General features: G+C 40.9%; 1 long non-coding RNA gene across 3 annotated transcripts; it reads right to left on the reverse strand.

Annotated features, from left to right (window-relative positions):
- Positions 1-1,508: 1,508 nt before the first annotated feature.
- LOC138848536 (uncharacterized) lies at positions 1,509-27,590 on the reverse strand. Of its 3 annotated transcripts, none has more exons than XR_011386407.1 (3): positions 24,466-27,590; positions 22,316-22,563; positions 1,509-13,833 (listed from the first exon to the last, which is right to left on the reverse strand). It is a non-coding gene; the product is annotated as an uncharacterized lncRNA (long non-coding RNA). The 3 variants fall into 3 exon arrangements; XR_011386406.1 differs by having other exon boundaries at positions 27,400-27,589; XR_011386405.1 differs by lacking the exon at positions 24,466-27,590 and having other exon boundaries at positions 22,316-24,452.

Here is a 27,590-nt window from a genome sequence, read left to right on the forward strand (position 1 = left end):
ACAAAGAATAATATGTAGTGCATAAGCTGAGTTTATTTGAAAAACACAGAGAAAAATGTGTCAGAGGAAAATGAAAAATCACATTCAGAGGTAATCTAATCAGACTCACCCTGGACTTCTCATCACAAACCTTACAGGCAAGTTTTAAAAAAACACTGCCAACAGAGAACACTGAACCCTGCAAAGCTATCATTTATGAATGAAGGGGAAATAAAGATATTTCACAACAAACAGAAACTGAAAGAATTTGTATCTTTGCATCCAGCCCTACAACACTGGCTCAAAGGTGTGCTTCATGCAGAAACACAGAAACAGGAACTTTACTACAAAAGAAGACCAATGTAGAAAATGACCCAGCTAAAATACAAATACCAAAATACATAAACAGCTCTACTTAAGGAAACATGGCAGGAAAAAGACAGTATTTAAGAATAGTCACACTGAATGTAAATGGTCTCAACTCTACAGTCAAAAGACACAAACTAGCTGAATGGATTAAAAAAGAAAACCCATCTATCTGTTGCCTTCAGAAATCACACCTCACCAGCAAAGATGCACACAGACTGAAAGTGAAAGGATGGAAAAAGATATTCCAAGCTAACAGAAACTAAAAAAGAGACAGTGTGGTCATCCTAATATCAGACAAAATAGACTTTAACACAAAAGCTATTATAAGAGACAAAGAAGGATACTAGGTAATGATTAAAGGATCAATCCAACACAAATATATTACTTTTATAAATGTATATGCACCTAATTACAGGGCACCTGGCTATTTGAAAAAATTATTAAAGGATTTAAAGGGAGATGTAGACTCAAATATAATATTAACAGGGAACTTCAATAGCTCACTTTAAGCAATGGATAGATCAACCAGACAGAAAACCAACAAGGAAACAACAGAGCTAATTGACACTAAGATCAAATAGACCTAGTAGATATCTACAGAGAATTCCGCCCCACAGCCACAGAGTACACATATTTCTTCCCAGTGCACAGAACTTTCTCTAGGATTGACCACAGGCAGGGCATAAAGGGAGCCTCAGCAAATTCAAAAAAAAATTTGAAATTATACCATGCATCTTTTCAGAGCACAATACAATGAAGCTTGAAATCAACAACTTAAGAATCTCTTCATCATAGGCAAACACATGGAGAATGAACAATTTGATTCTGAATGAACAGTTAGTCATAAAAGAAACAAAAAGAGAAATCAAAAGATTCACAGAAACAAATGAAAATGACAATGCAGCTTATCAAAATTTGTGGGATACAGCAAAAGCAGTGCTAAGAGGAAAGATTATAACAACTGGTACCTAAATCAAGAAATTGGAAAGGTACCAAATAAATGATTTCTCTATGCACCTCAAGGATCTAGAAAAACAGCAGCAAACCAACCCAAATCTAGTAGAAGAGAAGAAATTATCAAGCTAAGAGAAGAAATCAACACAATTGAAATCAAAAAAACAATACAAAAGATCAGCAAAATGAAGAGCTGGTTTTTTGAAAAAAAAAAAAAATTAACACACGATTGGCCCAACTAACCAAAAAATTGGAGAGAAAAGGCTCAAAGCAGTAAAATTAAAAATGGTTATGGAAATGTAACAAAAGACACAACAGAAATAAAAATAATCATCAGAAACCACTACAAAGAGCTGTATGCCAACACATTTGGAAACCTAGAAGAAATGGATAAATTCCTGGACACATACAAGTTATATAAATTGAGTCATGAAGACATAGAAAACCTAAACAGACCCATAACCATGAAAGAAATTGAATCAGTAATAAATGTGCTACTGAAAAAATAGAGCCCAGGACCAGACAGCTTCACTGCTGAATTCTACCAGACATTTATAGAACAATTAATCATAGTTCTTCTCAAATTATTCAAAACAATTGAAAGGGAGGGAGTTCTCCAAAATTCTTTCTATGAAGCCAATATCACTTTATTTCCTAAACCCAGAAAAGATGCAGCAGAGAAAGAAAAATATAGATCTATCTCCCTGATGAACATAGACGCAAAAATAATCAACAAAATCCTGGCCAACTGAATCCAATTACAAATCAGAAAGATTGCCGGTGCCATGGCTCAATAGGCTAATCCTCTGCCTGCAGCGTCAGCACACCAGGTTCTAGTCCCGGTTGGGGCACCAGATTCTGTCCTGGTTGCCTCTCTTCCAGTCCAGTTCTCTGCTGTGGCCCAGGAAGGCAGTGGAGGATGGCCCAAGTCCTTACACCCTGCACCCACATGGGAGACTGCATAGCTCCTGGCTTTGGATCAGTGCAGTGTGCTGGCCATACTGGCCATTGGGGGGTGAACCAATGGAAAAGGAAGACCTTTCTCTCTGTCTCTCTCTCTCACTGTCCACTTTGCCTGTCAAAAAAATAAATAAATTTAAAAAAAAGAAAGACCATTCACCCAGAACAAGTGGGGTTTATCCCTGGTATGCCGGGATGGTTCAACATTCAAAAATCAATCAACGTGATACATTACATTAACAAATTGAGAAACAAAAGTCATATGATTATCTCAATAGGTGCAGAGAATGCATTTGACAAAATACAACACCATTTCATAATGAGAACTCTAAGAAAATTGGGTTTAGAAGGAACATTCCTCAACACAATTAAGGCAATTTATGACAAACCCATGGCCAGCATTATATTGAATGGGGAAAAGTTAGAGGCATTTCCATTGAAAACTGGCACCAGACAGGGGTACCCACTCTCACCATTGATATTCAATATAGTCTTAGTGGTTTTAGACAAAGCTATTAAGAAAGAAAAAGAAATCAAAGAGATACAAATGGGAAAGGAGGAAGTCAAACTATCCCTATTTGCAGATGACATGATTCTATATTTAAAGGACCCAAAGGACTCCATTAAGAGACTGTTGGAACTCATATGAGTGTAAAGCAGCAGGATACAAAATCAATGCACAGAAATCCACAGCCTTAATATAGGCAGACAATGCTGTGGCTGAGGAAGAACTTCTAAAATCAATCCCATTCACAATAGCCACAAAACAATCAAGTACCTTGGAATAAATTTAACCAAAGATGTCAAAAGATCTCTATGATGAAAATTACAAGATATTAAAGAAAGAAATAGAAGAAGACACAAAAAATGGAAAAATCTGCCATGTTCATGGATTGGAAGAATCAATATCATCAAAATATCCATTCTTCCAAAAGCAATTTACAGGTTCAATGCTATACCAATCAAAATACCAAAGACATTCCTCACAGACCTAGAAAAAATGATGCTGAAATTCATATGGAGGAACAAGAGACCTCACATAGCTAAAACAATTCTATACAATAAAAATAAAGCTGGAGGCATGACAATACCAGACTTCAAGACACACTACAGGGCAATTCTAAGCAAAACAGTCTGTTACTGGTACAAAAACAGACGGATAGACAAATGGAACAGAATAGAAACACTGGAAATCAATTCAAACATCTACAACCAATTCATATTCAACAAAGGAGCTAAAACCAACCCTTGGAACAGGGACAGCCTCTTCAACAAATAGTGCTGGGAAAACTGGATTTCCACATGTCAAAGTATGAAGCAAGACCCCTACCTTACAACATATACAGAAAGCCACTCAACATGGATTAAAGATCTAAATCTATGCCACAATACCATCAAATTAATAGAGATCATAGGGGAAACACTTCAAGACATTGGAACAGGCAAAGAATTCCTGGAAAAGACCCCAGAGGCATAGGTAGTCAAAGCCAAAATGAACAAATGGATTACCTCAAATTGGGAAGTTTCTTTACAGCAAAAGAAACAGTTAGGAAAGTGAAGAGGCAACCAACAGAGTTTTTTATTTGCAACTACACAAATTATTTGCAAACTATACAACTGAAAAAGGATTAATAACCAGAATCTATAAGATGATCAAGAAACTCCACAGTAACAAAACAACCCAATAAAATGATGGGCCAAGGATTTTAACAGGCATTTTTCAAAAGAGGAAGTCCAAATGGCCAATAGACACATGAAAAAATGTTCAGGATCTCTAGCCATCAGGGAAATGCAAATCAAAAGCACAATGATTTCTCTTCACTATAACACTTTCCTGTTCTACTAGTTTCTGAGTTTCATTTTGACTCTTCCTTAAAATTTCGTTTTCACGAGAGAGATTTTCAATCTTGTCCATTAAGGATTTCTGTAGTTCAAGGATTTGCTTTTGAAAACTTCTAAATGTTCTTATCATAAATTTTTTGAAATCCGTATCTTGCATTTCTTCTATCTCATCATCTTCATACTCTTGGCTTGGGGTGTTTTGCTTATTTGGAGGCATCATAGTGTCATCGTTGATCTTGCTCCCTCTATTTCTGTGTTTGTTACTCGGCATAGTTAATTCTTCTTGCGTCACTGTGCGCTTTTTTTTTTCTTTTTCTTTTTTTTTTTTATACTGTGTCCGTGTTAAGTGGACTGCCTGCTGTTGGAGGAGCCTTGGAGGCTTGAGCCTGGGAGCTCTGCCTGGTTCTTCCTGGTTAAGGGTGTGCAAAGGTGACACCCTCAGGTTATGCGTGGTAAATCTCTCTTTTTATTTATTTATTTATTTTATTTATTCAGGGGGTAAGTAACACCGCAGGGCAGGGCTGTGCAGAATTGATGGTATTTAGCTTCCAGTCTTAGGCTCCTCTGGACTCCCACTGGGTTGCCTAGGCTACTGAATTGTAGTGACTCAGTTCCTTAACTCTCCCCCATTGATATGTAAATCCAAAGAGGAGGCCTGCTCTTTGTCTCTTGGGAATTCTTCAAGCCGGCCTTGTAACCTTTGCAAGGTTAGGGGGAAGAGAAACCCTGAAGCTTTTTTTTTTTTTTTCCTTCTTTCCGGTAGTGAGTTTGCTGCACTTTCCAGTCCCCCTCTAGATTCTGACCCCCGTTTCCCCACCAATGTCTCGGGTTATTGAGCTCACCTCCCCTTCCAGCGCCGATGTGTGGACTCGGAGCCCTGAGCGTCCCAAGTCTCCCCGCTGTTTTCTGTGTGGCGTGCACTCTCCTTGGCGCACTGTCGCGCAGACCCTGGGGCTTCTGCGGCTGGGTCCCGCGACTTGGCTTCCGCGGTGGGCGACCTTGTTCTCCCAGTAGGTCCTCCGATTCACGCCTGCTCCATTCAGAAGGGTTTCCCCTGCAATTTTTTGTTTGGTTCTATTTTCTGCGGCTACCGTAACTCCCCTTTTATTAAACTAAATTTTCCCGGACTATCGGTGCGCGCCCTCACTATTCCGCCATCTTAAGAGATGTATAATTTGGGGCATGCTCGGGCCGACTTGCCCCAATTGGTAGAGTTGGAAACATACCAGGGGATTCCAATTCAATCCCATCAAGGTGGCATGTGCCAATGCCATCTCACTATTCCAAGTGATCAATTTCAGTTCACAATTGATCATAATGAAAGGACTAAGAGTCAAAGGGATCACATAAACAAGTCTAGTATCTGCTAACACTAACCGATAGAATAAATAAAGGGGAGAGTGATCCAACATGGGAAGTGAGATACTCAGCAGACTCATAGAATGGCGGATGTCCTAAATAGCACTCTGGCCTCAGAATCAGCCCTAAAGGCACTCGGATCTGGCTGAAAAGCCCATGAGAGTATTTCAGGCATGGAAAGCCAAGACACTCTGGCAAAAGATCTCTGTGAGTGAGATCCCAGTGGAAAGAACAGGTCTTCAAAGAGGGAGGTGCCTTTCTCTGAAGGGAGGAGAGAACCTCCACTTTGACTATGACCTTGTCTAAACAAGATAAGAGTCGGAGAACTCAAGGGGCTTCCATAGCCTTGGAAACTCATGACTGGTGCATAGGGAGATTACTGATGCCATAAACAGGAGTGTCAATTTGTAAGGTCAACAGCGGGAGTCACTGTGCACTTACTCCTCATGTAGGATCTCTGTCCTTAATGTGCTGTACACTGAGGCTTAATGCTATAACGAGTACTCAAACAGTATATTTCACTTTGTGTTTCTATGGGGGTGCAAACGATTGAAATCTTTGCTTAATGTACACTAAACTGATCTTCTGTAAAAAAAAAAAAAAAGAAATGATCAATTCCCAACTTGACTCTCACTGGGATTAAACATGACAATAGGTCTGATCTGATTTCATCATCATTTAAAAAAAAATCATCTATTATTTTTCACTTTATGTTTCTGTGTGGGAACAAACTGTTGAAATCCTTACTTAAGGTATACTAAGCTGATCTTCTGTATACTAAGATAATCGAAAATGAATCTTGATGTGAATGGAAGGGGAGAGGGAGTGGGAAAGGGGAGGGTGGTGGGTGGGAGGGACGGTATGGGGGGGAAAGCCATTGTAACCCATGAGTCGTACTTTGGAAATTTATATTCATTTAATAAAAGATAAAAAAAAAAAAAAAAGCACAATGAGATTTCACCTCACCTGAGTTAGAGTGGCCCTCATACAGAAATCAACAAATGACAAATGCTAGAGAAGATGTGGGGAAAAGGGCACCCTAACCCACTGTTGGTGGGAAGGTAAACTGGTAAGGCCACTGTAGAAAACAGTATGGAGATACCTCAAAAATCTGAATATAGACCTACCATATGACCCAGCCTTCCCACTCCTGGGAATTTACCCAAGGGAAATGAAATCAGTAAATAAAAGTACTATCTGCACCTCCATGTTTATTGCAGCTCAATTCACAATAGCTAAGACATGGAAGCAGCCTAAATGTCCATCAAACGAAGACTGGGTAAAGAAATTGTGGGATATGTACACTGTGGAATCCTATACAGCAGTAAAAAAGGATGAAATCCGGTCCTTTGCAACAGAATGGAGCAAGCTGGAAAACCTCATACTTAGTGAGTATGATCTTTGTCCCAAAGAGACAAACACCATATGTTCTCCCTGAATTGGGAGAATTAATAGTGCAGATAAAATGAAAGCTGTAGAAGCAAAATTGTCCCTTTTAGAACCAATGTCTTCAAGAACCCTTGACCTGATTGTTGAGAGGCAGTTTACCATTGTTACTTTTACTGTGTATATCCTTTTTGTTTTGTTTTGTCAGTTTTTTCTGTTTTATTTCTTTCTCTCTCACTTCTCTACTTCATACTAAATGCTGAACTCTCTATGTAACAGAGAGTTAATTATATGTATTTTAAGGCAATTGGAAAAAGATCCCAGTTAAAAATAAGGGAGGGAATAAGAGATGGAGGAAGTAGTATAAAATTATAAAATTGTATAGTTCTGCATACAGACATATAGACTTCCCTCTCAGGGTAAAGCCTAGGAACTAGTCATGGGGCTCCAAACCCATAAGAATTGATGGTATAAACACCATCTTCACTGTTAAAATGATCATATTATATGTTAAAGGCAACAGATAGCTCAGTCCAAGTTTAAAAGGGATAATATAAATAACATCAAGTACACAGTAAAAATAATAGAAATAAAAAGGAAGGAAGGACCAACATGGGAAGCAGACCACACAGCAGACTCCTAGAATGACTTTCTGAGTAAATAACACTCTGACCTCAGAATCAACCCTTAAAGGCTTCCTGGTTGGGCTGAAAGGCCTGCCAGAGCATTTCAGGCATGGAAAGACAAGACTCTGTGACAAAAATTACCCTACGTGGAGGATCTCTGTGAGACCTCAGAGGAAAGAAAGGGTCATCAAAGAAGGAGACAGTCTTCTCTGAAGGGAGAAGTGAACATCCACTTTGCTTATGGCAGTGTCCAAATACCAATAGTCTGTGGTCACAAAAGGCTTACAGAGCCTTGGCAGCCCATGGCAAGAGGATGATCACTGATATCATAAAAAAAAAGAGTGTTAATTGTTAAAGGAACAACAGTAGTCACTGTGCACTTGCTCCCCAGGTGGGACCTCTGTCCCTGTTGAATTGTAATATGAGAATGGACTTGGGGGAAGAACCACTATATTCCTAAAGTTGTATCTATGTAAAAATATATTCATTAAATAAAAATTTTAAAAAATTAAAAATTAAAAAGGAAGAAAAGAAAAAACACAGAGAAATCAAAATCAAAATATTCCCTGTAGAAGACAGCCATTAATGAGTGATTTCTAGCTGTTTTTTAATAGGTTGTAAAATGGGAAGTTCTTGACTGTCAGGGAGAAGGACAGTTTTGATTGGTTAATTGGGGAAAAGCTCCACTTGAAACTCAACAGACACAACAGAAAATGCGTGAAACTTTCCCCCAAGATGTGTAGAATTCTCATTATCTAAATCAGTTATGACACCACAGAAAAACCTTGATTACAAGGACTAGCACAAGATATCAACATCCTTCACAGCACCCAGCTATTGATGTTTTTAAGTAGTTGTTCTGAACTTTTTTTTTTTTTTAATCCTTATTTGAAGGAGATACAGAAAAAAAGGGTGAGACAGTGAAAGATACATTCCATCTTCTGGTTCATGCCCAAGGTGGCCAAAATGGCCAGGGCTGAGCCAGGCCCAAATCAGGAGCAAAGTGCTGATGTTGCAAGTGGCAGAATTACCTGCTATGCCATAACAGTGGTCCCCATGTTGGTTGACATTTCTCAGGTCCTGAGACTCTTCTCCAGATTGGGAGAGTGGGAGACAGGAGGCTAGCCAGGATTCTATCAGTTTCTGGTGCTCTACCACCACACTACTATGAGAACATTTTGCATACTAAGATTGAGAACTAACCAAGTTATTGCTTATTATCTAACTTGCTGTTTGTAGCACTCCAATATGGGAGGTTTAGGCCCACAGAATTCTACACCAATACATGTACTTTCTATTCATTTGGGATCAAGGAGAGGGGAGAGAGAGTACGCCTTTCCAATGTTTCTCCCACCAAATGCCCACAATGGCCAGGACTGGCTGGGCCAAAACCAGGGACCACAAACTCAAGCATGGTATTACAAATAGGTGGCAGGTGAAATCATTTACCACAAGAACTCTTTTTAAATCTTATCTTTCTCACCAGTTTAGAAATTAGGAATGTAGGGGCTGGCGCTGAGGTGCAGCAGGTTAATGCCCTGGCCTGAAGAGCCAGCATCCCATATGGGTGCTGGTTCAAGACCTGGCCACTCCACTTTTGATCCAGCTGTAGAAGATGGCCCAAGTCTTTGGGCCCCTGCACCCATGTGGGAGACCCAGAAGAATCTCCTGACTCCTGGCTTCAGATTGACACAGCTCCAACAATTGCAGCCATCTGGGGAGTGAACCATAGGATGGAAGACTTCTCTCTCTCTGCCTCTCCTCTCTCTGTGTAACTCTGACTTTCAAATAAATAAATAAATCAATTTTTAAAAAAAGAAATTAGGAATGTGGCTGAAACTGTGGCATAGTACGTTAAGCATCCCTTACGGGCAAAGATTTGAGTCCTGGCTGCTCCATTTCCAATCCAGCTCCCTGAAGAAGTAAAAGGTCCAAGACCTCGGGCCCATGCCCCTATGTGGGAACCTAGAGGAAGCTCCAGGTTCCAGGATTCAGATTGGCCTGGCTCTGGCCATTGTGGCCATTTAGGGAGTGAACCAGCAGATGGAAGACCTCTCTCTCTGTCTCCCCCTCTCTTCTGTAGTTATATCTCTTAAATAAATAAATAAATAATTCAAAAAAGGAAATTATGAAGAAGCGTTGTTATTTCTGAGAAAGCGAGTTATAAAAATGAATTCTCTTAACCAAAAAGCAGGAGAAGATATCTTAGTGACAGCAACCAACAGAGGAATGCTGACCAATCCTGATTTGGCCTTAAACTTTTTAAAGTACCTGAAATGTCTTAAGTTTAAGTAGTAAGAGAAGTCCTATGCACAAAATACCACCAATGTTACAGAGTCTTTAGTTGAGGTTAATACACAAATAAATAACTCTATAAGTACAATGATGGCCTACTTATTGTGCTTTAAATAATGCAAACTTACACACAACTGGAAATATTAAAGAGCTCACAGAAATCAAAGTAGTACTAAAGAACTTACTGAGAACCTTAATATAACAGCACTTACATTAATGGGGCCATTATGAAATCTACCTGATTTAATCTATATAATTCATGCATGCATGCACAGTACCTATAATTCAGTAAGGTAAATGTTAACACTCACCAAAATATAATATCTGTTTTGGAAAGCTTCACAACTCAAGTTAGTCTCTCTCCAGACCATCAGTGTCTGACAAACACTAACCACTGACTAAATATCTGTTAAATGCAAGCATGTGATAGTTACTCTAGCACATTTCATGTTCTAGCAGAATGCCAACACAGGGTAAATGAGAAACAGCCACCCAAAGAAATGAGAACTGGAAAATGTCTTCTGGAGTCAAGACTTGTAATTACAGAAACAAAACTAGCAAAAGCCAACAGAGGCTCTGGATAAGCAATCCTATATTATTTCACTTAACAGGGCTACTCAGTATTCCAGTTCTTTTTTTAAAGATGTATTTATTTAAGAGGCAGAGTTAGAAACAGAGAGAGAGAAAGACAGAGAAACAGGTCTTCAATCTGCTTGCTCACTGTCCAAATGGCCACAAAGGCCAGAGCTAAGTGGATTTGAAGCCAGGAGCCAGAAGCTTCTTCTGTGTCTCCTATGTGGGTGCAGGGGCTATATAACTTGGGTCATCCTCCTGTGCTTTCTCAGACAGATTAGCAAGGATCTAGATCAGAAGTGGAGTAGCTGGGCCTCAAAGCTGCGCTCTTATGGGATGCTGGCTCTGAAGGCAGACTGGGCCCACTACATGACAGTTCTGGCCCCAGTATTTCAGTTCTTGACTCAGCAAGAAATTATTATCAAGTAGTATTAGGAAAGGAGGTTGAGAAATACTTTAGTTGAGCACCTTTTTCTCTTAAAATATTTTTGAAGGAAAATAGGCAGCATAGAAAGAAGTGCAGTGTACTGGAATAATGTAGTCTGAGAGGAATCCTTCTTCTACTGCTAAATGGCTTGTGTGCTTCACTCCACCACCACCAAATAAACCACATGCACTAACTCACTCCAAATTCAGCAGGTCCAAAATACACTGGATATTATAGCCACCCAAAGCTCCAATAAGTTGAGAAAAATGTGCTTCTGGCTACTGAATCCTACATAAATGCTGAAAAATAAGGCAATGACTTACTGATATCAACATCTTCCCATTAAAACAATAGGTAGAAAACCTCAAAAAAAAAATAGACTATTCCAAGCATTTAAAAATTAGATGGCATAAACTTTCTTCCATAAAGTTCACCCAAGATAAATAACTCTTTTTATTCTGAAATTGGCCCTCTAAGAAAGAGAAGAAAAATGTGACCTAAACATTTTTTCTAGGGTGGACCTATGGTGTAGTGGTTAATACATAGCTTGGATGCCTGAATCATGTATCAGTGTGCCTGGGTTCAAGTCCTGACTTAACTCCCAATCCCAGCTTGTAGCTATTGTAGACCCTAGTTGCAGCAGATGATGGAAGTGGTTAGGTCCCTGCCACCCATGCAGGAGACCCAGATTGAGTTCCCAACCTCTAGCTTCATCGACCTGGCCCAGCTCCAGCTGTTGCTGCAATTTGGGGACTGAATCGGTGGACAAGAGATCTCTGCATTGTCACACTTTCACATAAATGTATTTTAAAAAATTCTTCCATAACTCAGAAACCTATAGTACAACCAACTAAATTATTCAGATGTGAAATTACAACTTAACAGTCAGCCTGTGGTAAGGCTTATTTTATTGCTTTTCAATGAATACCTCCTAGGATGACTGCAGAGCTGCCCAGCAGGACCAAGCCCAAGATTCTGAGGATACTGATTCTGCCCAGGCCTCCCACCCAGTCACATCAGGTGATTTCTGGCTGCTGCACAACCACCACTACCAAACTGTGGTGACAATGACTTCAAAAATACTCTATATTGCAAGACATTCCAAAATGCTTGTGACTGTTTTACAGTAAAACATTCATCTTTGTATTTGAGGCAGCTCACTCTGAAACTGGTAAATGATGGAGCTCCTCTATAATAAATAGCTCCTCTATAATAAATTAGAGTGAAATGAGAATCATATGGTGAATATTTCTAGAAAGCTTCCAATTATGAAGAAAATGAAATAGTAGCTATTTTTCTCAAATTCTTGATTTTCAGAGAAAATGAGTACAATCCATTTTACCTTTTATATATTGAATTTAAAAAAAAAATTCAGGGTCTGGCACTGTGGCATAGCAGGTAAAGCCACTGCCTGCAGTGCTGGCATCCCATATGGGCACCGATTTGAATCCCAGATGTTCCACTTTAGCTCTCTGCTATGTCCTGGGAAAGAAGCAGATGATGGCCCAAGTCCTTGGGCCCTGTACCTGCGTGGGACCTGGAAGAAGCGCCTGGCTCCTGGCTTCAGATCGGCACAGCTTGGGCCACTGTGACCAATTGGAGAGTGAACCAGTGGATGGAAGACTTTCTTTCTCTCTCTCTCTCTCTCTCCCTCCCTCCCTGCCTCTCCTTCTCTATATGTGTAACTCTTTCAATTAAATAAATAAATCTTTAAAAAAAGAATTTTCAATTGGGTGGTTTGATCAGGAAATGTTTAACTCATGTTTGAATGTAAGAGCACTCAAATCCTGGTAAAAGCATTTAGCCAACAAGCTGCAATTGATTTTCATGTCTGTAGCTTATAAAAACCCAGTTCATTCATTCAACAAATTTTAAGTGAGTCACTTCTATACATTAGACAACACTCTCCAAGCTAGAGATAGAGCAGTGAGCAAAGATCCCCATCATCATGAGATTAGAGACACAGAACAAACAGAAGACAGGGAAAATCATACTTAGACCATTTGTGATAGCTGCCCAGGGAAAACACCACACAGAGCAAGGGGAGCAGAGTGACTGTGTGTGTGTGCATGTGTGGGCTTGTGCAACTATGTGTTCTCTTCTGTTTAGCATAGTCAGGAAAGATCTCCCTAATAAGCAGAGACCTGGAAAAATGGGGCTCAGAACCATAAAGATTACAGGTGGACAAGTCACCACTTAGAAGGAACAGCAGGGTCAGAGGCCTGAAGGAGCTCAGCCTGTGAAGAAAGGCTGGGGAAGCAGCCAGCGACAGATCTGCACAAGCAAAGGAAGCATAGAAGGGGATGGGGTGGTGCAAATTACATCCAACCTCATAGAATGGCATGGACACCACTGGAGGTTCTGTGCAGAAGAGTGGCAGTCCATGCCTTAGAAAGAACCCAGAGCTATGTTGCTCCACTGTAAGCAGGAGTGCAGCAGAGAGGTCAGCTAGAAGGTACCACCACCACTCAGGCAAGAGGGTGGGGAAGAGCAGCACCCAGAGAGGCAGGAGGATCATAAGCAAAGTCTGAAGACAGAACTCACAGGGGGTGCAGGGTTTAAAGAAAGTCCAGAGGACACCACATTTTGGGCTAAAATACCCAGAAATATAGAATTGTTGCTGACTTAGATAGAAAATACTGCAAGAGCACATTGAGGTGAAATAGAAAAATGGATACTCCAGAAATGTTAGGCTTGAGATCTGTATGAGGTATTCAGTGGGAGGTGGTTCAGGCAGTGTCTGGAGAACACAGAGGAGGTTTAGAGGCTCTTTGTGCCTTGGTCCATCTGTCAGCAACATGCCCTACTCATTATTAGCCCATGTGATACATGCAGCCCAAGCAATTACCACCAATAATTATTATTCACCAACTAATTCAAAAGCAGCAGGCAATATGAGACAAAGAGGGAAAGGAGAAAAAGAAATAGACATGAAGCTTACCCAGATGTTTTGGGTCAGAGGGTGTAGTGACAACACCACCATTTTTCCCCAAGTGCAGCAATGGCTAGTTCTGAAGCCATCTGTACTTCAGTATTAACTTTCCCCTTGAAGGTACCAGCACCCTGTATGAAGTCCAAATAGTCTGTTAGTAAACACAGTGGCCAAAACCAAATTAATGGCACCAGGCTTCCTTTCTGTGTTTTCCCTCTAAAGTTCCTGTAATAAAAAATAATTTCTATTTTAAATATCTGTGCTTTAGAGGCCAGCATTGTGGTTCAATAGGTTCAATTTCTGCTTGTGATGCTAGGATCTCATAAGAGCATCCACTCAAGTCCTGGCAGCTCCATTTCTGATCCACCTCGCTGATAATGTACCTGGAAAAGCAGCAGAAGATGGTCCAAATTCTTGGGCCTGGGCTACCTACATGGGAAACTTGGACAGAGTTCCAGGATCAAGATTTGAGAATGGCCCAGTCCCAGATTTTGCATCCCTTTGGGGAAGGAACCAGAGGATGAAAGATATTTCTCTGTCTCTCTGTATCTCTCTAACTCTGCCTTTCAAATAAGTAAATCTTTAAAAATTAGTAAACAAATACAGAAATATCTCTGCCTTGAAATGCTATCATTGTTTTTACATTTGTTCAGGATACTCTATTCCACAAATCTTCAGTCCTTGGAAGTACAATGGACTACATTTCCATTCCATTTTATGTACTCAGTAGACACAGATTCTTGGTCCTTCAATAAAAGGAATGTTCAGGCTTCACAACAACCCTGTGACAGGATCACTGCTTTATCAGCTTCATAGACAGGGACACTGAAGCACAGATTAAGTACTTTGCAGGGGGTCACAAAGCTGGGATTCTACTCCAGCACTCAATTCACATTTGTGTGAACACATTTGTGTGTTCTTAAAACACATTGCACTGCATGATGTAAATGAGATGTATTCTTACTTATCCTGCATCAGTAAGAAAAGTTGGTAAGAAGAGGTTGATGAGGTAGAGAAGTAAGCTGGAACAGCAGGAACAGAATTTGAAACTGAACTTCAGAGGACAGAAAAAAAAAAAAACAGAAGACAACAAATAATCATCTTGCATTCAATACTTTTATTAAAGTCTCAAAGCTGAAAATATTAGAAATGCCAGGAATGTCCTTATGTCAGTCATGTGGATCTTTGTGAAATTTCCTAAAACTTGGTGGGAAAAAGCCTGGAAGAACTACCCACATTTTCTCTCAAACACAACCAGTTATTTCAATATATTTTGTTGAAAAATTAATTTTAACTTATATGAAATGTCATATTACCTTCTAATATACCTGTTTCTCTCATGTGGGCATGGAGATTTTTTCCCCATCGAATTTAACTCTGTTCCAGAAGTAAATCCAAATATCTAGGGGTTTGCATTATTCTACTTTACATTATTTTAACTACAATACCTGAGAAGAGTTTCTTTGGAAAGAAAGGATTTGTTTCAGCTTATGGTTGGAGGCTACAGGATCTGGTGGCTCCATAGTACATCGTGGATAGACATTGCTCATGGATGTGGAGGCATCATCATATATTGTCAGGAAGGGGAGATACAACAGTTAGGCAGAGCCTGAACTCAAATGATCAAATCTCTCTTGAGAACTGCTATCTCTGTGTGCTGATATCACAGTTTCACACATAGAAAATTCTAAAGACTCTATCAAAAATATATTAGAACTTACAAACAAGTTCGGTAAGTTTTAGGATACAAAATCAGCACACAAAAGTCATTTCTATTTCTATACATTAAAAACAAACTGAAAAATAAAATAAGAAAATAATCCTATGATGGCCTTAATGCTGGTAACAATGTCACAGGTATATGCTTATCACCAACAGAGCAAGCTGTGAATACCTATTTTTATATTAATCATACCACAGTAAAGTGTTTTTTAAAAGTTTTGTGTAAGGTAAGGTCCAGAGCTGTGGCGGGCAAAGCTTCTGCCTGCAGTGCCAGCAACTCATATGGGCACTGCTTCAAGTCCTGGCTTCTCTAATTCTAATCCAGCTCTCTGCTATTGCCTGGGAAAGTAGTAGAAAATGCTCCAAGTTCTTAGGACCCTGCATCCATATGGGAGACCTGGAAGAAGCTCCTGGCTCTGGATTGGCACAACTCTGACCATTGCAGGCACCTGGGAAGTGAACCAGTGGATGGAAGTGCTCTCTCTCCCTGCTTCTGCCTCTCTGTAACTCTGCCTTTCAAATAAATAAATAAATTTTTTAAAAAATTTTTTGTGTATGTCTGTACATGCATATATACATATGTATACATATATTTTTTAAATATTTATTTGAAAAGCAGAATGGAAGAAAGAAGGAGATAGACAAAGAGATCTTCTATTCACTGTTTTACTTCCAAAATGGCTCAAATCAGTTCTGGTCAGAACAAAGCCAGGACACTGGAACTCTATCTGTGTCTCCTAGATAAGGGTCAGGGGCCCAAGCACTTGAGCCAACTGCTGCTGCCTTCCCAGGTGCATTAGCAGGAAGCTGGATTAGAGGCACACCAGCCTGCATCCTAACTGACTCACTGATATGGGATGCCAGTGCTGCAAGTGGCAGCTTAACCTGCTGTGCCATAATGCTGACTCCTAAGTATGTATTTTTGAAATCCCCTCTGTGGAATAAGAGTAATGGTGCAACAATGCCAGCATCCGTGTCAGTACTGTCAGTCAATTTCTTTTTTTAACTTTTCAACTGTTTTCTTTTTGTAGAAAACTTTTAATAAATATAAATTTCAAAAGTACAACTATTGGATTATAGCAGTTTTCCCCCCATAACCTCCCTCCCATCTGCAAACCATCCCATCCCCTACTCCCTCTCCCATCCCATTCTTCATTAAGATTCATTTTTAATTATCTTTATATACAGAAGATCAACTTAGTATATATACTAAGTAAAGATTTCAACAGACTGTACCCACACAGACACACAAAGTATAAAGTACTGTTTGAAGACTAGTTTTAGCATTAATTGGCATAGTACAACAAATTAAGGACAGAGATCCTACATAGGGAATAGGTGCACAGTGACTCCTATCATATTGTAGAATACTCACAAACACTATTTGGTTCCATTATATTGCTCCTGGGCTAAAGTCTCTAGATGTGTCTAGGTGTAGTTTCATAATCAAGCCCAGTGTGGTCAGTGGGTATAGTTACCAATGAAGGTAGTTAAGCTACACAACTGGCAGGCAACTCATTGCACAAATCCTCTGACTACAGTGCCAGCATCCCATATGGATGCTATTTCCAGTCCTGAAAGCTCCATTTCTGATCCAGCTCTTTGTTCCATCCTGGAAAAACATAAGAAGCTGGCCCAAGTGCTTGGGTCCCTGCACCTATGCGGGAGACATGAAAGAAGCTTCTGGCTCTGGCTTCAGATTGGCCCAGCTCCAGCTGTTGCAGCCATTAGGGGAGTGAACCAGTAGATGGAAGATCTATCTCTCTCTGCAACCATCTCTCTGTAATTCTACCTTCCAAATAAGTAAATAAATCTTTAAAAATTTACTTTTCTATTTTAAATGAATTATTTATCTGAATGGCAGAGAGAGAGAGAGATCTTCCATCTGCAGGTTCACTCCCCAGATGGCCACAAAGGCCATGGCTGAGCTTGGTTGAAGCCAGGAGCTTTAGCTTTTTCCGAGTATCCCACATGGGTGCAATACCTAAGCACTTGAGCCATCTCCCACTGCTGTCTAAGGCACATTATCAGGGAGCTGAATCAGAACTGTACAGCTGGGATTCAAATTGGCAATGATATGGGAAGTTGGCACCACAGATGGCTGCTTTACTTGCTACACCACAATGCTTGCCCCAAGATCTATTAAGAAGGGATCATTTCATTTACTCATTGAAATGCCAGTACTTGAAGTCTGGCATTTTTGTTTATTTTTAGATTAATCAGTGTTTAAATTATGTTTTATTACAAAAACACATTTTTAAATTAATTTTTGAAACTAATTACATTGTTATGTAAACCAAAACTTCTCATTAAGTTGTTTTTGAATGTTGGGTGAATTTAGTGGGAAGAAAAAGTAAATATCTTTACTTTTGTTTATAAAAACATAGTCTACCAGAGTGTTATAAACTCTAGAAATCACAGTAAATCTTTAAACTTGAGAGACAACATTTAAGTAGAGAAGCAATGCTCTAAGTAAAAGAAACAGAAACCTACAACTTGACTAGTTCAAGTCTCTATGAATTTATTCTTTTGTATGATCTAAAGTAACAGTTTTATAAATCTGTCAGCTTTCTTTAATCAGAATTTTTTAGTTTGTTCATTTCATCAGAAATCTGTATTTATAAATACTTGATAGAATCTTCTCTGTTTGTAAATGTTTTTAGCAAAGAAACAGCACTATTGATGGCAAAAAAAAAAAAAAACTTAAAATCACCATAATTAAAATTTGAGTAACAATTTACTGGAAAACAAGGAGACATAGTTACATGTATTGTATATAGGATTTTGATAAAGACAGAAGTGTTTTTACAAGCTCTTTTATGTTTTTTTAGGCCAGCATAATCTGAGTGTGAATTTTCTTTTGCAGAATTCTGATAGGTGACAGGCAAAATGCTCAAAAGCAAGAATACACAACAAACTAACAAGAGTATTACAAATCAAATTGTATCTTAAACACAACAAGCAATATAATTGTAGGCATATTATTGCTGTCTGTATAAGTACAGTAAGAAAAGCTTATTTCTTACAAGATTAATCTCAGATTTAGAAATTTTTCAATTTTCCATTTTTATGTATTAAAATATTATATTTAGTATTTTTAAAGCACAATAGTATTTTCAAAACTATTTAATTTTTGAGGTCTCTATTGTGAAGGGAGGGGCAACTCCAAGGATTTTTACAGACTCCAGTCTTTTATTAAGAAGATAACAATCATGAAAGATAACATTGTATCAGAACTACCAGACATTATTGTCATATAACCTATAGAATACTTACATCAATAATGTATCTATGTGAAAGTAACTTTAAATTTAGCATGAATCTACAATTCAGCAATGCTCCATATATATCACTAGGTGTCTAATTAGCAATCATCTCTACTGAATGACAGATAGATTCTTTGAGGACCCTTGGGCTTCCAGCTGGAAATCACAGTCAAATGACTTAATTTGAAACAACTAATTTTTCAAAATACATATTAATAATCTTAACTCTTGAAGTTAAAGTGAATTAGCAGGAAGCTAATGTAGCCTTCCAAGCCTCAGCTTAACCCACTGTGTCATAGCACAAGCCACTATCTGAGGCTTTTAAGATAAGCATTTTTAGGGTCTGGTCATAACAGAGTCAGGAGCTCCCTCCAGGTCTCTCATGTGGATGGCAGAGTTCTAGCACTTAAGTCATCTGCTGTTTCTTAGGCCATTAGCAGGGAACTGGATCTGAAATGAAGCAGCTGGGATTCAAACTGGCACACATATGGGTTGCCAGCATTATAGGCAGTAGCTTTGCCTGCTACACCAGGACTACCCCATTACTAACAATGTTTTAAGAAAACCTTGTTATTTTCACGCAGGGGACTAAATTTTAGGGTTTTTTTTTTAAATTGTATATCTGAAAGACAGAGTTACAGAGAGAGGCAGAGACACAGAGAGAGATGTCTTCCATCCGCTGGTTCACCCCCCACTGGCTGCAATGGCCAGAGCTGAAGCCAGGAGCCAGGAGCTTCCCCAAGCTTCCCCCAGGGCTCCGATGTGGGTGCAGGGGCCGAAGGACTTGGGCCATCTTCCACTGCTCTCCCAGGCCACAACAGAGAGCCAGATCAGAAGAGAAGCAGCCAGGACTAGAACCGGTACCCATATGGGATGCAGGCCAGGGATTTAACCTGCTATACCACAGTAGCAGTATACTACTAAATATTAGGTTTTATAAACATAAATCATTTTAATCTAGTCTCTGTCAATGCAATCTCTCAAAAGATTTCATTTTTTACAAACTTTTAAAATATTTTTCCTTATTTTTAGGATAATTGTCGCTCCCCCTCTTCATGGAAGAACGACACAGGACCCTGCGCTGTTCTTTCGTCTGCTCGGCCCTCCCCGGGTTTGCTGCTGGTTCTTCCCAGGTTGGCTACTATCCCTTCCACCTCCGTGGAAGGGCAGTTCCCCCTGGCCACATTCCCCACTTCCGCAGGGGAGCGGCACACCGCCGGCCGGCTCTCTCGGGGGCTGCACAGGTGTTCCCTTAGATGTTCCCCTTAGATGTTCCTGGTGAATGCCGTCTCTCTCCTTCTTTATAGTCCTCCTCTGCCAATCCCAACTCGGCTGCCCACACGCCGAGCACGCCGCTCTCCTCCAATCAGGAGCAAGTCCTACAGTTTATTGATTGAACTGGAGGCAGCTGTGCGGAAGCTGTTTACTTCTCTCCCAGCGCCATATTGTGGGAGAGCAGATGCATAGAATAAGTCTTAATTCCAGTAACTCAGTCCAGTCCGGGCTGCTCCCCACAGATCCCCCTTTCTTTTTATTTTTTGGCATTGATACGCGCCTGTCTTCGGTGTCCCGCGGCACACACTCTGCTCTACTTGCTAGAGTTGCCACAGGTTCTTACAAGTCCTATCAATCAGGCAAACCGAATCCGGGTCCTCTCTTCGCCATGTTGTGAGGAGGTTTTTAGGCGCTGATGCATGCCTGTGTTCGGTGACCTGCGGCTCACACTCTGATCGAGCCGCCTGCTGGTGCTTACCGCCTTAATCAGGCAGACCGAATCCAAGCCTCCTAATTGCTGTATTGTGGGGAGGCCTTACTGATGTTAATTCGTGCCTGTCTTCGGTGACCTGCGGCGCACAAGCTGCTAGCTGCCCGCAGGTGCTCATCGCCTCACTTAATCAGGCAGACCGAATCCAAGCTCTCACATTGCAGTGTTGTGGGGAGGCCTTATTGATGTTAATTCGTGCCTGTCTTCGGTGACCTGCGGCGCATAAGCTGCTAGCCACCGCAGGTGCTCATCGCCTCACTAATCGGGCAGACCGAATCCAAGCCTTCTAATTGCGGCATTGTGGGGAGGCCTTTCTATTTCTCTATTTCTCTATCTCCGGGCATTCCTATTTCTCCCATTTTACTTCTATCTTCCAGCATTCCTATTTCTCTCATTTTACTTCTAAACTTCTGTTTCTCTTATCCCCGCGGCTTCCCGGCGCCCGCCCCGAGGCTGTTTCTCGGCGGCTTTCCGGCTGAGCCGCTTCAGCCCGCCTCTCTCTCATCTGCGCGGCTTGGCTTTGCACGCACACTCCGCGGTCTCGCACTTAGCCCAGCGTTCCCTATCTACTTGTGCCCCGCACGCTCTCTCTGCGCACGGCAGCCTCCGCGAGTCACACAGCATAGCCTACGTCTCCGCCACTAGCATTCAATCTAAGTTCCCCGGGCTAACCTGGCGAATTCAACCCAGCTCACGTCTCCGCCCCACGATTTGGCTTCCCGTCCTTTGCTCCCCGGGCTAATCAGACGGATCCCAATCTGGCTTACGTTTCTGCTTCTGGTTTTTTCGCCCCCTATTCCCAGGCTAACTTGAGAATCCCAAAGTGGCTTTCGTTTCCGCCTCGGCCTGCCCCCCACGGCTTCAATTTCCCTAACATTTTTCTCTACCCGGTATGTTTCCCCAAGCTTTCCTCCAACAATACTCCTCCCTCATTTCTCCTGGCCTCTCCCCACAGTCCGCATCTGAGTCTGTTTGTTCTAGATTTCACTTTCGCTTTCAACCTTAGAGATTTCTCCCAGCTTCCCCCCGTAGTCCGTATCCGAGTCTATGCCTAGGCTTTCAACAGCTTCCTCCGGCACCCTTTTCGTCCGGCTTTTCCCTAGGCTGTTTGCTAGTCTCTCTCTCCGATATTTTCCCATTTCTTCCCGTTTCTTCCCTCCTAAGTTTTCTATCCGTCCTAGGTTTCCTAATCCGAGTCACGGCACCATTATGTCACTCCCCCTCTTCGTGGAGGAACGACACAGGACCCTGCGCTGTTCTTTTGTCTGCTCGGCCCTCCCCGGGTTTGCTGCTGGTTCTTCCCAGGTTGGCTACTATCCCTTCCACCTCCGTGGAAGGGCAGTTCCCCCTGGCCACATTCCCCACTTCCGCAGGGGAGTGGCACACCGCCGGCCGGCTCTCTCAGGGGCTGCACAGGTGTTCCCTTAGATGTTCCCCTTAGATGTTCCTGGTGAATGCCGTCTCTCTCCTTCTTTATAGTCCTCCTCTGCCAATCCCAACTCGGCTGCCCACACGCCAAGTACGCTGCTCTCCTCCAATCAGGAGCAAGTCCTACAGTTTATTGATTGAACTGGAGGCAGCTGTGCGGAAGCTGTTTACTTCTCTCCCAGCACCATATTGTGGGAGAGCAGATGCATAGAATAAGTCTTAATTCCAGTAACTCAGTCCAGTCCGGGCTGCTCCCCACAATAATTATTATCATTAGTGAAAATATGTCTCTTTTATCCTATAGTTTTACTTAAGAAAAACACATTTTTATAATTTTAAAACATTTTTAGAAGCTATTGTAATCCATAAGCTGTACTTTGGAAATTTATGTTCATTAAATAAAATATAAAAAATTTTTTTTAAACTCCTTACCTAGTTTTCTTTTATATTTTATATGCTTCCATTTAATTTTTCTTTTATTATTATTAAAGACAGAGTTACAGAGAAAGGTAGAGATAGAGAGAGAGGTCTTCCTTCCGCTGGTTCACTCCCCAGTTGGCTTCAATGGCTGGAGCTGTGCCGATGCAAAGCCAGGAGCCAGGAGCTTCTTCTGGGTCTCCCACGTGCAGGGGCCCAAGGACTTGGGAATCTTCTACTGCTATCCCAGGCCATACTGAAAGCTGGATTGGAAGAGGAGCAGCTGTGATTAGAACCAGTGCCCATATGGGATGCTGGCACTTCAGGCCAGGGCTTTAAACCACAACACAGGCCTCTCCATTTAATTTGAAACATTCCCTTAAAAATATCTAAAAGCAAAACATTTTTAACAAAAGTATGATAGCTTTTTTATTATAATTTATATATTTTTCCTTTTTCTTTTACATTTTTTTTGTTTTTTTTTAAATTCATTTTTGCTTTACTTTTTCTTTTTTGTTTGTTGTTACATATAGAAATTTTGCCTTTCGTTACTTTGAAGCAGTCTTGAATTCTTTGTCATATATGAATAATTTTAATTAAATTTTTAAAATGTATATAAAGGGAACAAATTTCATGTATTTCTTATGCACATTTTTAAGAAAATAATATTTCCCACCTACCCTCATAAGCTTCCCTGCTCTTACCCTCCCTCTTCCTTCCTTATTTGAGTTCCTGTAATGACATATTTCTAATTTATTTTATAATCACAAGATTAACTTTCCACTAAATAAAGAATTCAATAAGTAGTTAGAAAAACCACTGTTCCTCAGGAGTAAAGAATATAAACAATCATCAAATCCAAAACTGTAAATTTCATTAATATAAATTACATTTTTGGATTCTGTATATTAATGCAAGTCAGAGAAAACAGCATTTGGCTTATTTCATTGAGCATAATGATCTCCAATTGCATCCACTTCTGTTGTGAAATCAGGGTTTCGCTATTTTTTATGGCTGGGTAATATTTCATCATGTGTATATAACACAATTTCTTTATGCAGTCCTAAGCTGATGGATATTTGGGTTGATTCCATATCTTAGCTATTTTGAATTGAGCTGCTGTAAACATGAGGCTACAGATAATTCATCATATGCTGTATATCAACAATGTATATAAGCATACTTGGTAACAGACCCAAAAATACTATTTTATACAATTTAAGAAGCCAAGGCATTAAACTGATATCAAAATATTTATTACATTTACATTCATCTAATTTATATTTTTTTAAAGATTTATTTTACTTTATTTCAAAGTCACAGCTACACAGAGAGAGAGTCAGAGAGAGAGTGAAGTCTTCTATCTGATGGTTCCCTCCCCAGATGACCACAACAGCCAGAGCTGCGCTGATCTGAAGCCAGAAGCCAGGAGCTTCTTCTGGGTCTCCCAAATGGGTGCAGGGGCCCAAGGACTTGAGCCATCTTCTACTGCTTTCCCAGACCATAGCAGAGAGCTGGATGGGAAGTGGAGCAGCCAGTTCTTGAACTGGCACCCATATGGAATGCTGGTGCTTCAGGCCAGGGCGTTAACCTGCTGAGCCACAGTGCCAGTCCCATCATCTAATTTATATTTAACAAATTTTTTTTACTTTAGTTATGGAAACTGAAATATCAGACAAGCATATTCTAGTTCAACTGCTATCCTTGAGACACAGAACACTATTGTATTTTGACATAATTTATTTATATTTTTATAATCTTAAACATCTAACAGATATAACTTTGATCCTAATTGGCCAATAAACACAGGCAAACATATGTTAACAAACTTGAAGAAATCTTTTTTATTTTACCAACAAACTTTAGCTATTCATCAGATTTATAGAAGTCCTGTGCCACACAGCTTAATTTAATAGTTTTAAATGTATGTAAATATGTATGTTTTAAATTTTAATGTTTTAAATTTAAATGTTTTAAATAGTTTTAAATTTATGTAAATATGTAATATCAGTAAACCAAGCAAAATACAGCTCTTAAGGGATTTTTAAGGGATTTTTAATAAGTAGACACAAAATACAACATGTTTATAATTTAACATATATATAACATATATCACAAGAAAAATCAAGCAGTTCTGTAGCAACTTAAAAAAAAAAAACTATTACTGAGACTGGCGCTGTGGTACAGCAGGTAAGGCCACCGCTTGCGCTTGCAGTGCCAGAATCCCATACAGGTGCTGGTGCAAGTCCCAGCTGCTCCATTTCTGGTCCAGTTCTGTGCTATGGTCTGGGAAAGCAGTAGAAGATGGCCCAAGTCCTTGGGCCCTGTTCACCCACATGGGAGACCCAGAGGAGTCTCCTGGCTCTCGGCTTCAGATTGGCGCAATTCCAGCCGTGCAGAGGACCTCTCTCTCTCTGTAACTCTGACTTTCAAATAAATAATCTTTTTTAAAAAATCTATTACTTTCTTCTTTTAATAAAATTAATTTCTTTCTCTTAGTTATGATATTTTTCACTAAAAATTGTGTTTAATTAAAAAACAAAGTGATTTTAAACTATAACATCAACACCTCAACAGGAATATGCAGAGGGAAAAAATGTAACTTGAATATTTATGTCAAAAAAAAAAAAAAAACCCTAATCCCAGCAAAGGAGCTGAACATTTTCTCATGCAATGAATACTACACCTGAATTTCCGAGCCTTTGACACTCTAATAGAGAGATGTTTTCTATGGCATATTCTTATGGGTCTTGTTCCCCACTGGCAACTGCACCAGGGGCTTCTGTGGGGAGCTCCAACTGGCTTTAAGAGAACAAAGGGAGTCCTAGACCTGAGTCTTTGGAATCTACTACATACATAATAAGACCATGCAGTATTTCCAGTTTTGTTCTCATACAACAATAATTACAGGGTGCACAAATCAGCTGGGATATCTCAGAGGACTTTCAGGTGAATTGAGTTGCCCATTTTTTTTTTTTTTTTGACAGGCAGAGTGGACAGTGACAGAGAGAGACAGAGAGAAAGGTTTTCCTTTGCTGTTGGTTCACCCTCCAATGGCCACCGCGGCCAGCATGCTGCAGCCGGCGCACCACGCTGATCCGATGGCAGGAGCCAGGTGCTTCTCCTGGTCTCCATGGGGTGCAGGGCCCAAGTACTTGGGCCATCCTCCACTGCACTCCCTGGCCACAGCAGAGAGCTGGCCTGGAAGAGGGGCAACCGGGACAGAATCCGGCACCCTGATCAGGACTAGAACCCAGTATGCTGGCACCGCAAGGCGGAGGATTAGCCTATTGAGCCGCGATGCCGGCAAGTTGCCCATATTTTACCAAAGATTAATTCTCACACAGTGTACTCATGGAAACCAAATCCTCCTTGCTGAGGGACTGGGACTAACTAGAGTCTTAAGATTCTTGTCTCACATCAACCAGAACTAAGACACATGACCTTAGTGAGGCCCAACTGGCAGGAAGCCCAAACAAATGGCACAGAAACAGGATTCCCAGTGTCCACTGAGTTCAACTTAGTTATTGAGCCCTGGGATTCCAAACAGTACCATTTCCTTGTACCAACAAAGTGCTTATAGGCAGCTGATGTCACAGAAGAACAGAAAGTAAAGTGTCCACAAAAATGGACTCAGCAGCTTCTGGAATATCCCTGAAATCCCAACCATGGGGTCAGCTCCCCAAGAGCAGCCTGGAGAACACAAGCAGTGCTTGCCTTTCCCCAGTAACATGTGAGGACTAGACCCCTACTGCTGACTGCCATTTGTTACCAGTCAATATGTGGCACAGGCTGCTCACCTCTGAACAGCCAGTTCACCAGAGATGATTGCTGATGCAAGTGCACTGCTTTATTTAAGACACCAGCATTCTTGGAGTAAAAGCAGACCTCTTGGATGCCAAATATGCTCTTTCCCAAGAATGATGGCTTCTTGAAGAAACCTGGTTCTTAAGGGAACCTGGTTCCTTTCACTGACTCTCATCTCTGATGAACTGTCTAGTGGTGGGCAGCCTGGACCTACTTTTGACCCCTAAAATACACCCTGGCACTCTGAAAAGAAATGTGGACATCTCAACCATTCACTTAACCACTAGCCCAAATGTCCATTCTTTTCTTAGTAAGTTTTGATAGCTCTTATTGTTTTTTTTCTTTGTACTATAACACCATCTGAAATAATTTTTTCATTACTATATATAAAAATATAATTCATTTTCTTACCTAAGAGAGATCATTTAATTCAAACAATAAGAACAACAAAAAATGCTTCTTGGAGGATTGAGACTTCAGTGACTCATGTGGGAACCAGAGCATTTGGTTTGGGAAGCAGAGGTAGGCAGCTGAGACACCTCCACTTGAACTGACCTACTGGCCACTTACCAAGGTGAACTGATGCAATGATTGTTGGTCCCTGGAAATACGTACGCCATAACACAGGAAACTTCACAACAGAGATTTGTTCATAGTAAGGACTAAAAATAATTTTCTCTACTAATATCGCAAAGAAATCACTTAAAACGCTGAAATAAATGTGTAGGGTTAGCTGACATGTGAGTCCTACCAATATATCATCAATTTAACACGTTTAGGTCCATAAAAATTCTCATTTAAACCAAGTCAAGCATGATAAAAGTAGGAATAAGACGCCGTGTCCCCGCACAAGTCCCCAGATCGCCTATGCACTGTGGCGATCTCCTGCAGTAAAGCAGGGATTTCGCCCCAGCCCCTCCCCGTCTGACAAAGGTCTCTCAACATCAAGTCCTCCGGATTTCCTCACTACCTCTACACTTTTCAAGCTCGGGGCGCCCGGGCTCAGCTGCGGTCCCCCGTGCCCTTGGGGAACCGCACCACGTATTAGATCGGCAATGGAGCTGCTGAATAAATTAAATAGTAAGCGACTGAAAGACCTGGGCGGCAGGGGTTCCTCGAGCCCCGCGCTGAAATCAGTGGGGACGCTCGAGGAGAAATCCGAGTTCTCTTTTCCAACTGTTGAAAGGAGACGGGGAGCTGACCCCAGATCTGCACCCTGGGGTGAACCCCAAGGTGAACACAGCAACTGCCGCGCCCGCCTCCCCAGCCCAAACCTCCGGGCTTGCACAAACCAGTAGACTCTGGCCGCGAGAAACAGAGGAGCTTCTGGGACTGGCCTCAGGACGCGTTCTTCTCACACCAGCGCTGCAGAGTGGGCGACCAAGCCGGGCTCCGGGAGCGCCATCCCCGAAGTCCGCCGCGACGCCCACCTGGAGGCGACCTCGCAGAGGGCCCCTGAGGCCTGGCGCAAAGGGCGGGTCAG

This window comes from Oryctolagus cuniculus, chromosome 2 (genome assembly GCF_964237555.1).
Source record: "Oryctolagus cuniculus chromosome 2, mOryCun1.1, whole genome shotgun sequence".
Lineage (NCBI taxonomy): Eukaryota > Metazoa > Chordata > Mammalia > Lagomorpha > Leporidae > Oryctolagus > Oryctolagus cuniculus.